Source organism: Theropithecus gelada, chromosome 2, assembly GCF_003255815.1.
Source record: "Theropithecus gelada isolate Dixy chromosome 2, Tgel_1.0, whole genome shotgun sequence".
Lineage (NCBI taxonomy): Eukaryota > Metazoa > Chordata > Mammalia > Primates > Cercopithecidae > Theropithecus > Theropithecus gelada.
The window spans coordinates 183,421,727-183,435,496 of NC_037669.1; the positions used below are offsets into that span (position 1 = coordinate 183,421,727).

Here is a 13,770-nt window from a genome sequence, read left to right on the forward strand (position 1 = left end):
TTACGGAACCTTGCAGAAAGTCAAAGAAAGAAAGAAAATGTGCTGGGTGTGGTGGCTTATGCCTGTATTCCCAGAGTTTTGGGAGGCCAAGGTGAGTGGATCATTTGGACCCAGGAGTTTGAGACCAGCCTGGCCACATGGTGAAACCCCACCTCTACTAAAAAATACAAAAATTAGCCAGACATAGTGGTGCATGCCTATAGTTCCAGCAACTTGTGAGGCTGAGGTGGGAGGATCACTTGAGCCAAGGAGGTTGAGGTTGCAGTGAGCTGATGTTGTACCACTGCACTCCAGCATGGGCAACAGAGTGGGACCCTGTCCCTCCCAACTAAAATTAAAGAAAAGAAAAATAAAAAAGGATTATTCTAAGAAGCCCAACATCAGAATAGTAAGACTTGCAGAAAAAGAGAATAGAGACAATGAAAGGGAAAATTTATTAAAGAAATAATATAAGAAAAACTTTGAGAACTGAAGGACATTGAAAAGCCCACTTGAGTACCCGGGGCTATGACTTGAGGAAAAGACACATGCCGGAAGAAAAGCTTCTCGACAGGAGAGAATTCCCCCCAAAACAAATGGATGATATATAAGAATAGAAATATGATTGACATCATCTATCTCTACAGAAGCTAGGAGACAATGAAGCCATTCCTTAAACTCTGAGAGGATAGTATTTCCAACTGAGAAATTATACCCTGACAAATTCTTAATCAAATATGAGGGTGGAATAATGGCATTTTCAGGTATGGGAAGTCTCAATGATTTTTATCTCCCAGACAGCCTTTTTTGAGGAATCTACGATGCATCTGTTTCTCCAAAACCAGAGAGTAAACTAAGAATAAATGGGATCTTCCTTTAAGCACAGAGAGCAACCACTTCAGGTTGAAGGAGGAGAATAGAAGGTTCCAGAAGGGAGATTTTTAAGAATTAAGAAAAAGATGAGTACATAACGGTATATTTGGTGTACTGTGATGAGTTTTATAATTTTGTTGGAATGTTGAGGGCTGAATTTGTGACAAGTACATAGAAAGTTAAGCAAACAAACAACTGAGGCAATAGTGGACTCTACAAATGGCAACTAAGAAATGTACATGAAAGGAATTAATCATAACACCACACATGGCTCAGCTATGAACAATAATTTATCTGGTTGTAATAATGTAACTTAATAATTACTTGACAAAATAATGTAACTTAATAACGTAGCTTATTAGTGTTGACTTAAAAATGCTATAACTACTGGGAGAATGTGGGACAGGAGAGGTGGTATATGGAATGGTGGTAAGGAGCTAAATCCTTATTTTCTATGATAGGAAGTCTATGAATAATATCTAATATTGAAAAACTATAAGCATGCTGTTTAGATACACTGAGATGACTCTGGAAATAGATACAGGAGTTGAAAGACAGAATTAGGGATGTGAAGGGTGGGGCAGGGCCTGCTGTTTCTCCTTACAAGCCTTGCAGTACCACTGAACCTTAAAAATCACAGGTGTGTGTTGCTTTGATTTGAAAAAGGGCTCACTGTGCTGGGCGCTGTGGCTTATGCCTGTAATCCTAGTATTTGGGAGGCCGAGGCTGGTGGATCACTTGAGGTCAGGAGTTCGAGACCAGCCTGGCCAACATGGTGAAACCCTGTCACTACCAAAAATATCAAAGATTAGCCAGGTGTGGTGGCAGGTGCCTGTAATCCCAGCTGCTCGGGAGGCTGAGGCAGGAGAATCATTTGAACGTGGAGGCGGACGTTGTGGTGAGCTGAGATTGTGCCACTGCACTCCAGCTGGGGCAACAGAGTGAGACTCCGTCTCAAAAAAAAAAAAAAAAAATAAAAATAAAAATAATAAATAAATAAAGATATAAATAAATAAAGGCTCATTGTCTCCCCCTGTATCCAGATTGGCACCTAAAATAGGCATGCAATCAAAGCTGAATAATTGTTTGCTCTAGAGAACATATTAACAACGCCATCAAATAAATGTGCAGAGGCACCCTCCTTTGGAAATTTTGCATATGGCACTGGCAGAAGAACTTCCCTTTTCTGGTTCTCTAAATGCAGACACCATTTCTCTTTTTGTCAGAGCTCACCCATGTCCTCACTGTGCAACTCATACTTAGTTTCAGCTCTTTGCTGAAATCTCTTGGCCTAGCACTAGAGGGAGGATAAAGAAAAGCCCCTGGAAGGCAGCTGTGGGAGGCAGCTTTGTGTGTGGAACTCTGGCTTAGTCACTTACCTGCTTTGTGCCTGGGCTGGTCACTAAAGCTGTCGTCACCTCATCTGAAAATGGAGAAAATATTCCTTGCTTCATAGGATTGTGTGAGGAACAAATGAATAACTTAGTACATAAAGCGCCTGACATAATGGATCTTATCTTGGCACATAGTAGTTGCTAAAAAAAAATTGAAATTAAAAATAAATGAACATTTGTGGTGAATATTATTAGGTCTAGAACAGGAGCCCTGTCATGTTGGATCTGGGCTCCCCACATGAACCATCAAGAAGGGATGTGAGCCCTGGGAGAGGAAGAGGGGGACAGAAATAATCCGGGAGGTCTCCTTATCTTAGCAGACGTTCTTATTGTGTTTTGGGTGCAGTGTCTTCTGATTTGACTGCTGTGTTCAGCAGATTTGTAGAGACCCAGATTCTGAAACGTTTTATGCACAAGGATCAATAAAAGCTCTTAGCTTATTTAGCTTCCACATTCAAACATCATCAGGACCATTGCTCACATCTCCGACAATGTGGAAGAATGGCTCCAGGGTTAAAAGGGTTATCTCACCCTAAGGCTCCAGTGTACTGAGTGGGGATTGCTTCTTGAAGCCAGGGGCTTGGGGCCACAGCCTTACTCCTGTGACAGGTGAACCTGTTTTCTGACTCAACATAGAGCCCTTGAGCAATGGTTCTGCTTTGAGGGGCTGGGCCATGAAATTCTTGACTCAATTTATGAACTTCTTTGGGTTTCTTGGTACCTGGTGGGCTCTCCAAATCCTGGTTCTGGGTCTGTGGTCGGTGCCTCACACATTGTACACCTACTTCAAGGAAACGCTTGCTGGAGGCAAGAAGGAGTCACTGCGCCCAAGGCAGCCTCTCTCATTTAGCCACCCTCTTCCTTAGAATCATCTTCTGTGTCATCTAGGTGCTTCTGGGTCTAAGGGTGGAGGAGAAAGGGGATTGGCTGAGCTGCTGCCAGGGGCTCTAGGGTTGGAGGACAGTACAGTGCCCCAAGAGATAAAGCAGAGAGCAGGCCCTGAGCACAAGGAAGGAGTTGAGCACAATCTTGGCTGACTGGGCCTCGAGAGGAAAGTAGAGAAACCAAATCTGGATGTCAGGCCCAGTGACCCTTGTGGGATAGGAGGGAGCTCAGAGAGCAGAACTTGTGGTGACAGATTACAGGGGGTTGTGAATTAAGTGGAAACTGTGTTAAAGCGGCCAGGAAGCATGTGAGTAGGTAGGAGGCGTGCAGAGCCTATGATCAGCTGAATCTGCAGTGCCCAGTATGGCAATAGGAGGAAGTTATATAATCTACTTAATAGAAAAAAAAACAACTTTAGAATTTAAAATAGAAGAGTCATCCGACTACACTTTAGCAGTCTAGCCTGGCCCTATCAGTAGATTTTTGTTTTCTTTTTTTTTTTTTGAGATGGAGTGTCACTCTGTTGCCTAGGCTGGAGTGCAGTGACACTATCTCAGCTCACTGCAACCTCCGCCTCCTGGGCTCAAGTGATTCTCCTGCCTCAACCTTCCGAGTAGCTGGGATTACAGGCGCCCACCATCACGCCTGGCTAAGTTTTGTATTTTTAGTAGAGGTGGGGTTTCACCATGTTGGCCAGGCTGGTCTTGAACTCCTGACCTCAGGTGATCCACCCGTCTTAGTCTCGGCCTCCCTAAGTGCTGGATTACAGGCATGAGCCGCTGCATCTGGCCTCATCCAGTAGATTTTGATTATCTATCTAAATTCAGCTACAAATTTGAGAAAATTTTTTTTTGTTTTAAAAAGACTTTGAGTGCTTACAATGGATGGCCCAAGCCCTGCCCAAGACATGCACTAGGCCATAGGGGAGCCCCCAATCTCACTTAGAGCCCCCTTAGGCTTCAGGAGCCCCAGCTAGCTGGGACCCCAGAGCCCATTTAAACCAAGCTCTTGCACAAGATGAAGAAATCCAGGTCCATGTTAACTCTTTTCCTGCCTGGGCCTCACAGGCTGGGTTACTTGCAGCACCTGCCCTCAGTACCACGCCTCTAGTTTGCATAGATTTGCTGTGGTGAGCAGAGCTGGAAATAAGTCCTGCTCTTTCCGTTCTGATTTCCCAGCCCAAGATTGCTGCAGCCTCAGGGCCTTGGAGAGATTGTTGTATGTGGAACAATTTGGTTGCAAGAAGCAGAGACACCCTCCCAAATTGAAGGGGTAAGGGAGTGCGTGCAGGAGTAAGAAGTATGCACAGACGAGCCTCACTACATACCCACTGTCCTGGGCCTGCATGGTGTCCTGTGACCTCTCCCTGGGCCTCTGCCCTGCTCTCTTTGTAGGCCAGCTTCCTCTCCTTCCATAGAGCCCCCTGTAGCTCCATCGCTTGATCTTTTTTTTTTTTTTTTTCCCCGAGATAGAGTCTCACTCTGTCGCCCAGGCTGGAGTGCAGTGACTTGATCTTGGCTCACTGCAACTTTCACCTCCTGGATTTAAGCAGTTCTTTTGCCTCGGCCTCCTAGAAACTGGGATTACAGGTGTACGCCACCATGCCTGTTTTTTGTATTTTTAGTAGAGACAGGGTTTCACCATGTTGGCCAAGCTAGTCTTGAACTCCTGACTTCAGATGATCCTCCCGCCTTGGCCTTCCAAAGTGCTGGGATTACAGGCATGAGCCACTGCGCCCGGTCCTATCACTTGATCTTGTGCATGGCATTTGCCTGTCACGGTTCCACCAATACCTTTCCCTTAACTCCAGGGTCTACCACCAGCTGACTAGAGTTTGTTTTCATAGTTGCAATTTTGAAAAAGTGTCAGATTGGCCCAGCTTCCTCATGTATGTCTTTAAGTCAGAGTTCTACTCTTTGTCCATCAGGGGATGTCCAGGTGAATGAGTAGGTGGGGTAGGGGCAGGGTAGGCAGGTAGAATGATGTGCCTAAATATTGGAGATCTGCAAACCGTTTTCCAAAGGACTTAAGAAGCATGAAAGGAATCCCCCATTCCCTCATGAATTGCAAATTGCTATGACTGGAGTGTAGGGTGCATGCGAGTGGCAGGGCATAGGGCGGGTCAGCTGGAAAGGGGCATGAGACAGGTCCCCAAGGCTTTTGCCTGGGTCACAGGGCTGAGAAACCTAGTTATCTGTGTAGGTGAATTATCCATCTCTCACTGAAGGTGTGGCCTGGAGTGAAAGGAAGGATACAAGAGGCTGGCTAGGGCGAGATGGAGAGTGGGGTCTTTCTTCCTGTTAAGGAGGCAGAGCAGTCAGCCCAGTAGTGCCCACCCCACTCCCACCCCAGGAACACTTTGCTCTTGTTCCCCGAGGAAGGCTCCTTGTGGGTGGCTCCTAGCTGACCACTAGCTCAGCTGTTTGCCTGTTAAGACCTCTTCCCTGACTGCTCTTCTTTCCCCACAGTGACCTTGGCTCGTGGTGTTTTGTTAGCATTAATTATAAAGGCAGCAAAGTGCTCAAGGCCTCAAGCAACTTTTTCTTTTTCCATCTCACTGGATGCCTTTGTTGTTTGCCCTGAATCTTTGTGAGGTCTTGACGTTACCACCCATCGCATGGCTCACTTCCGCTGCAGTTCTGTCTGTCAGCATCTGCTGCCTCATGGGATGACTCTTGTTTCTCTTTGTATCGAAGGGTTTCTTTGCCCTGGACACTGTCCTTGTGTATCTATCACTCCCCTGTCCCTCCATGGGTTTCTCTTTCTCTCCTTATGAATTATCATTCATGTACCCCTCTTTCCTAAGCTTGATTAGCGGAGTTCATTTAGCATAGTGGGTCTTATCTTAGGCTGGGGGTGAGCTGAGTGTGAGCATGAAAAATGAAAAGTCAGACTTTGAGAACTCCACCTTCATTTCCACTAGAAATGGTTACCCCGGGTGAATGAGGATGTGCGGGTGAGGGAGGGGCTTGGGGGAGAGAGGCGTGTTAGGGGAATGGGCACATTTCTTCATTGCTGGGAGCAGTTTCTATGGTACCGGTAGTCCTGAAAGTAGCATGCCAAGACTGTTCAGAAGCCGGAACAATTTGGAAAGTCTTTGACCCAGCACAATTTTATTCCTAAGACTGTCTGAGGAAAATAATCGTGGGGATCCCTGGAAGATTTTGTTTCAAACACTATTTGCCATTAGCCAAAAACAAAACAAAACAAAAGGTTGGAGGTGACTTAAATGTCCAGCCTTTGAGGGTTGGGTACAATTTATGGTGTAGCTATGTGGGGTACTATACATGGCTCACTGGAGACCCATGGTACCTATATATCATGTAGCCATTAGAATGATGCTGCTGAAGATTACTTAATGACACAGTGCTTACTAAACCATGCCCAGCTTTATTACATCTTTATAAATAATCTGAAAAATAGAAACAAGAAACAGGCAGAGTATGTTATCTATAGTTATCTTGGATGAAGAAAGAATAGGTACATTTTGTCCTTTTCATTTAATTATATTTTCTAGAATTTATAGATTGAACATACTTTTTTTGACACAAGGAAAAACAATTACTTTAAAAACAAATGCTCTCTATTCAGACAACTATAATAATATATGGGTTGAAAATTTAGAATCAGTTAAAAATGCTTCCAAAATGAATTAGAAATTAAATTCACTTTTTTTTTTTTTTTGAGATGGAGTTTCGCTCTTGGTGCCCAGGCTGGAGTGCAATGGCGCGATCTTGGCTCACTGCAACCTCCGCCTCCCGGGTTCAAGCGATGCTCCTGCCTCAGCCTCCCAAGTAGCTGGGATTACAGGCATGAATTCACATTTGTAACAGCATAAACAACATACTATAGGTCAAAGGAGACTGTGAACAAGTTTGATGTAGTTGTTGATTGAAATCCATTGTCTGCAGGCCTTCTCTAAACACAAGTCTTGGGCCCTATCTGTAGCTTTCTAACCCTTGCTTTCTCTTACCATGAGTAGTGTGTAGCACAACGATTCCATGACTGTAGTTGAGTTTGCTTTGCCTAATCTGCAACTCACTCTCAAATTGTACAGCCCCAGAGGGATGAGTCTGGGTGAACATGTAGCTGGTTTAGGTCCTGGAAAGGAGGCTGGCTGCCCCAGGTGAGGGCGGTGGTTCTGAAAGGAGCACCAGCGACCAGAGCTGGCAGTGGGAGGAGCAAAGACTCTTTCCTCCTGGATGTATTAACCTACGTGCTTCTGGTAAACTTCGCTTTGTTGTTGTTTTTTTCCCCCTGCAGGCGAGGGGAGAGCCAATTGCACAGAGCCTTGCAGCCAGCAGTCCAGGGAGAAGTGGTGAATGTCATGGAGCCCAGCTGAGATGGACTGGCCCCCTTGAGCCTGTCCCAAGCCCTGGTGCCAGGTGTCCATCCCAGTGCTGAGGTAAGACCCCTTGAATCCCAGCCTGAGGAAGAGACGACACAATGCTTTTTGCAGGGGCAGGAGGCAGAGGGCCTTCTCAGGAAATAAGGAGCAGTTAGTTTCTGGTTCAGTTAAACCATCTGCTTCAGCCTCAGCCCATTGGGAGGCAAGGTCATTTGGTGGCCAAAGGCTTCTGGTTTGTCAGAGCAGGTCTTTTGGAATCTTGATGGGAGCTGTATTTTCTCAGTTGCTGGTGAAATTCGAATTCCCAAGGGAATAAATGTATCCTTCAGGTAAGACTGCACCAGATTCAGGTGAATGCTTAACTTAAATATACCTCCTCTGCTCTGCAGGGGAGCTCTTGGGAAACACACACACACACACACACACACACGCGCGCGTGCGCTTGTGCTGCGCTCTCTCTCTTTCAACCCAAGGGTGACGGAGTCACAAATTATGCAGAGAGGTTATTCCAAAACATTCTGGGAAGCTCACTAAAAATTGATTTTAATGACCTAGATATGTTCTGATGATAAAGGTAATATATGCTCATAGGATGATTGGAAAAATACTGTTGTAGAAGAAAATACAATATATCTGAAATCCTGCCCCTGTTAACAATCCTCCGGGTGGTTTTCTATTAAGGTTACTCTTTAAGCTTCCATAGGATGTTGATTTGTCCTGCGTGGAGGTGGAAAGGTGAGGCAGAAGGAGAACTTGCCCCCCCTCATCTGGAAACTCTCTCTGTTTCCCAATTTTTATATATTCAAGAATTTTGCAAACTGCTTGTTAAAAATGATTAAAAACGATGGGTGGATTGAAACTGACCACGATGGGAAAACTTATGCCACGGAAATGAGCAAGTGCTACAACCCAAGGCCTTTTCGTTTTAGAAATTCTGATTAGATAAGCAAGCTGCTGGTTTCAGGGCTTACTCTACCCCAGGCTGTGGGGCATCCTGCAAACCACTTCCCTTATGCACCCCTTCATTTCCTCACCTGTGAACGGTAGGTGCCCAGTAACATGAGTTGCATGAATAAATGAACGTGAGATTTCCGTCATTATTTCATACAACAATCGTGAGGGTCCCATAAAATCATGAAAATAGAAATGTTTTTGCATCCAGTGAGCCTCCCTGCCCCTGTAGAGAGGGGCCTGGTTGACTGGGCAACCTTTGGTTTAGTGGTAGAGAGAAGTTGGCTGCATTTCCCCCTTTGGCTCTGGCTCCTTGGGGAGCCTTTGGATTACTGACACTGTTTTATAAAGGCAGATGAAAACCGACCACTGACTGACCAACATCTGGGGCACATTTCCTTCCCGGAAAAGTCAAGAAGTTGGTCAGAGAAGTGTGAAAAGGGAGCCTCAGCAATGCAGGATGTAAGAGCCGGAACTGAAATCAGAGCTTTTGACTCATAATCTCTAATGCGGGTGTAGGGGACTTCTTGCCAAATGTGAAATTGCAACAAAAGCCTCTTTCTTCAAAGCCCTGCTGTTGCAGCAGATTAGAGCTAATAAATTAGCATAACGAAGTCCCAGCCTCTGTCCCCCTCCCTCTGCTTCCTGAATCTCTTCATGTGTCCCAAAGGAGGGATAGGGAGCGGGTGGGACATCCGTTAAGCACCAGTTTATCTTTGTAGAACTGTAGGTTCAGAAAATTATAAAGGTGGTAAGGTCTACAGAGTCCATCTGGTCCCACACCCTCATTTTAAGAACCCCAGGCCACTGAGCTGGTGATTACCAGTGCCTGAGGAGAAAGTACGTACTCCTGGGAGGAAGGGAGCTCAGGTTGAGGGGTGGAGGATGGAGCGCTGCTCAGGAGGCTGCCTCATCATGGAGCTTACGTATAACTGGCAGGGAACATGGTGGGTGGTCTCCAGGTGCCAGCCCTGCCTCTTCCCTTCCTAGTCCTTCCCCCGTATCTGAAGTCCCAGTGTACTTACTTCCTGAAGTACCTCTCTAGTGTGTTTGGACTTAAGGCCATCAGAGGCCTGGTTTTCTGGTCAGCAAAATCAACTAAGATCTTATTTTTTATTTTTTATTTTTTTTGGATGGAGTCTCACTCTGTTGCTCAGGCTGGAGTGCAGTGGTATGATCTTAGCTCACTGCAACCTCCGTCTCCCAGGTCTGCAACCTCCGTCTCCTGCCTCAGCCTCCCGAGTAGCTGGGATTATAGGCATGTGCCACCATGCCGGCTAATTATTTTGTATTTTTATTTAGAGACGGGGGTTTTACCATGTTGGTCAGGCTGGTCTCGAACTCCTGACTTCAGGTAATCCACTCGCCTAGGCTTCCCAACGTGCTGGGATTACAGGTGTGAGCCATCGTGCCCGACCTAACTAAGATCTTATTCTGAGAACCTTTAGGTCCATTTATGACAAAGGGAAGGAAGGGAAGAGGCTGTTGATTGAGCTCGTGATGGTTCCCGGCAGTGTTTTGTGATCTGTCTACATTATCTCGTTTAGTTCTGCGATGAGCTAACAAGGTATCTATCCCATGTCACGGATGTAGAAATTGGGTCTCCCAGAGGTAAAGAGACTTCTGCAAGATTTCACAGCTCATAAGCAAAAGAGATACACTAAGGCTGTCTGTGACCTCCACAGCTTCTCAAAGCTAGTGAATGCTTTTTATGGCAAGCACCTGCCCACGTGGTAGTTCCAAAATCCAGTTCTGACACAGAGTCTCTCCCGTCGGGGAATATCATTCCATCTCAGATGCTCTGTGAACAGCTGCAGCTCAAAGTGCTTGGAGCTTTACAAAATGCTGCACTGTTCCTTTCAAACCCCAAGGGCTCTTCCTTGTACAGTAAGATAGCACCAGAGCTAGGAGCATTTAGAGAGTGCTATAGTGCAGTCCTCTCATTCAGCTGATGCCCCAGGAGGTGAGGCCCAGTGGCACTGGGCCCCCAGATCTCCCCGCCAGTTAGAAGCAAGGGGCATCTCAGTCTCTGGACTCTCAGAACTGTTTCCGGGGAAGTGCGCAAAGACAGATATGCTTACTTTTCCTCTGCGACTCGGGAAGAGATTATTCCTCTGGCTAGAGGGATTGAATTCAGTTCCACAGATACTTACTGAAAGCCTACTATGTGCTCTGCCAAATATCTCAGCTTGTTTGGGCAAGAAACTCTGGCCCACACTTGGACATACAGATCTGACAGGGACAAGAGGAGGAGCTTCCATACTTCAAGGCTGCTTAGGACCTTCTCTTTTCCATCCGCTCTGTCACCACTCATGTCCAGCCTTTCCTTCGAGAACTCTAAAGGGAGAAATGATGTCTCAAGTAGCTCTGTGTCCGGCGTTCCCAGACTCCTGAAGAGGTGTTTTTTTTTTTTGTTTGTTTGTTTGTTGTTGTTGTTTTTGTTTGTTTGGTTGTTTTTTTAGATGATGTCTCGCTCTGTTGCCTAGGCTGGAAGGCAGTGGCACAGTCTCAGCTCACTGCAACCTCTGCCTCCCGGGTTCAAGCGAGTCTCCTGCTTCAGCCTCCCAAGTAGCTGAGATTACAGGCGCCTGCCACCACACCTGGCTCATTTTTGTATTTTTAGTAGAGAGGGGGTTTTGCCATGTTGGCCAGGCTGGTCTCGAACTCCTGACCTCAGGTGATCCACACGGCTCAGCCTCCCAAAGTGCTGGGATTACAAGTGAGAGCCACTGTGCCTAGCCTGAACACAGAGTTTTAAGCGCTTGACTTGCTAACTGGGGCACAAACCAGCAGATGGGGGAGGGAGTCAGGGTCTTTGGAAGAGACTTGCTGAGGCACAGGGCTGAGGGGAGGAGGAGGCAGAGTGGCAGAGGGAGTGATTTGGGGAGGCACTGCTAAGTGGAGGTGATGCTCTGCCTTCAGCTTTGGCTCAGCAGGGCACTCAGAACGTGAATTAGACCCGAAAGAGCTCTTTGGAAGGCTTGATCGTTAGACATCTATCTTTCACTCGAGGAAATGGAGGCCCAGAAAGGGGAAGGATCTTGTTTGTAGCATGGGAGGAAGTGGAGTCTGTTCTGCTGACTGTCTGGTCAGGTCCTTGACACAAAACCGCCATGGCACTAGAGGCCAGGGTGTCCTGGGGAGCAGGCACAGCCCTTCCTGCCTTAGCCCATCTGGCCCAGGATGGGCTCACTTTGGCTGTTGGAGGTATTTGTGGCAGTGGCAACCCAAGAGGGAGAGGGTGTCATTTCAGTGATGCCGGAGATCTCTTGCAACCCCAGCCCCTCACTCTCCTTTGGAGCCTTCATAGAGGTCTTGCTTAGGCCAGGGAGTTACAGCCTGTGGCTTCAGGTTGGGAATTTGCCACTGTAGAAAGGCATCACAGTATGGAGAAAAGGGCCCAGCTTTGAAGCCATTTGACTTGGGGCTGAGCCTGACTTGACCATAGCTGCATGACCTCCCCACTTTCTGACCCATTTCTGACCCGCTCTTCTGACCCAGTTTCATCATCTGTAAAATGGGCCAAATAATACCTACCTTTTCCCCACAAAGTAGATGTCTATTAGATGGTACCCATTAGTCTTTTTTTCATATACCCTTATTGAGGTGTAATTGACAGACAAAACCCTACACATACTTAAGTTGTACAACTTGGTGAGTTTTGACATATGTATACAGTCATGAAACTATTCCCACAATTAAGTTAATAAACATAATGATTACCCCTAAAAGTGTCCTTCTGAGCTTTATCTCTTCCTCCTGCCCCCTTCCATCTCCTGCCCTCCAGCCCCAGGCAACCACTAGACTAAGCTGCTTTCTCACACTATAGATTCGTTTGCATTTTCTGGAACTTTATGTAAATGGAATTATAGAGCATGCATTTTTTTTCCATTCAGCATAATTATTTTGCTGTTCATCAATGTTGTGTGTATCAGTAGTCCTAGTTGTGGATATACCACAATTCATTTATCCAATTACTTGTTGACAGACATTTAGATTGTTTCAAATTTTGGACTATTAAAGCCATTAGAGTCATTTGTGGAAAAAAATGTTGTGGGACATAAGTATTTATTTCTCATGAGTAATCTCCTAAGAGTAGAATGGCTGGGTCATATGGTGGGCGTTCGTGTAACTTTTAAAGAAGCTGCCAAACTGTCATCTAGAGAGCGGGTACCATTTTATGTCACCACCAGCTGTGTACTAGAATTCCAGGCACTTCACTTCCTTGCCAACACTTGGTATGGTCTATCTTTTTCTTTTTTTTTTTTTCTTTCTTTCTTTCTTTCTTTTTTTTTTTTTTTTGAGACAGAGTCTCACTCTGTGGCCCAGGCTGGAGTGCAGTGGCGTGATCTCAGCTCACTGCAACCTCCGCCTCCGGGGTTCAAGCGATTCTCCTGCCTCAGCCTCCCGAGTAGCTGGATTACAGGCGCTTGCCACCATGCCTGGCTTATTTTTGTATTTTTAGTAGAGACAGGGTTTCACCATGTTAGCCAGGCTGGCGTTGAACTCCTGACCTCAAGTGATCCGCCCGCCTCAGGCCCACAGAGTGCTGGGATTACAGGTGTGAGCCACAGCGCGCAGCCCATCTTTTTCATTTCAATAGGTGTATGGTGATATCTCATTGTGTTTTTTTGTGCATTCCCATAAACACGAATGATACTGAGCTTCAGTTTATGTGCTTATTTGCCACCTGCATGGCTCCTCTGGTGAAATGTTTAGATTTTTTTGCCCGTTTAAAGAAAATCGGGTTGTTTGTCTTCTTATGATTGAGTTGTAAGGTTTCCTTATATGTTCTACAGATTAAGTCCTTTACTGGATATGTTTTGCAAAATTGTTCTCCAATTCTGTGGCTTGTACATGACAGGAGATGAAAACAAGTAAACTAATTATTGCAATTCAGCTGAATAAGTGTGGTGCACAGGAAGTGCAGAGGAAGAGCCATGATCTCAGGATGGGGAGTCAAGGAAGCTTCCTTAAGGAGAAGCTATATGAATTGGAACTTAAAGGAAATGAAAAGTTATCTAGGTGAGGGAAGGGTAGCCTCAGTAGACGTCCATATGTACAAAGACATGGAAATATGAAATGTCATGGTACACACAGTGCTATGAATAATTTGACCTGGTTGGAACACCAGGATTTTGGAGCAAAGAGTCAGAACTGGAATCCCAGTTTTCTTACTGGCTATGGCCTTTTCTTTTTATTTAACTTTTTATTTGGAAACAATTGTAGATGGACAGGAAGTTGAAAAGATAGTACAGAGACTCCTCGTGCATCCTTCATTTAGTTTCTTATTTCTTCTTACATAATTATAGTACGATATCAAAACCAGGCATCTGAGAT

At 45.7% G+C, this 13,770-nt stretch overlaps 1 protein-coding gene across 2 annotated transcripts in view; it reads left to right on the forward strand.

Annotated features, from left to right (window-relative positions):
• ST6GAL1 (ST6 beta-galactoside alpha-2,6-sialyltransferase 1) overlaps window positions 1-13,770 on the forward strand; it is a 144,867-nt gene that overhangs the window by 26,509 nt on the left and 104,588 nt on the right. For both annotated transcript variants that reach the window (XM_025375267.1, XM_025375266.1), the window contains exon 2: window positions 7,395-7,536. The gene's annotated coding sequence lies outside the window, so the exon portion shown is untranslated. The remainder of the gene's footprint in view (window positions 1-7,394; window positions 7,537-13,770) is intronic.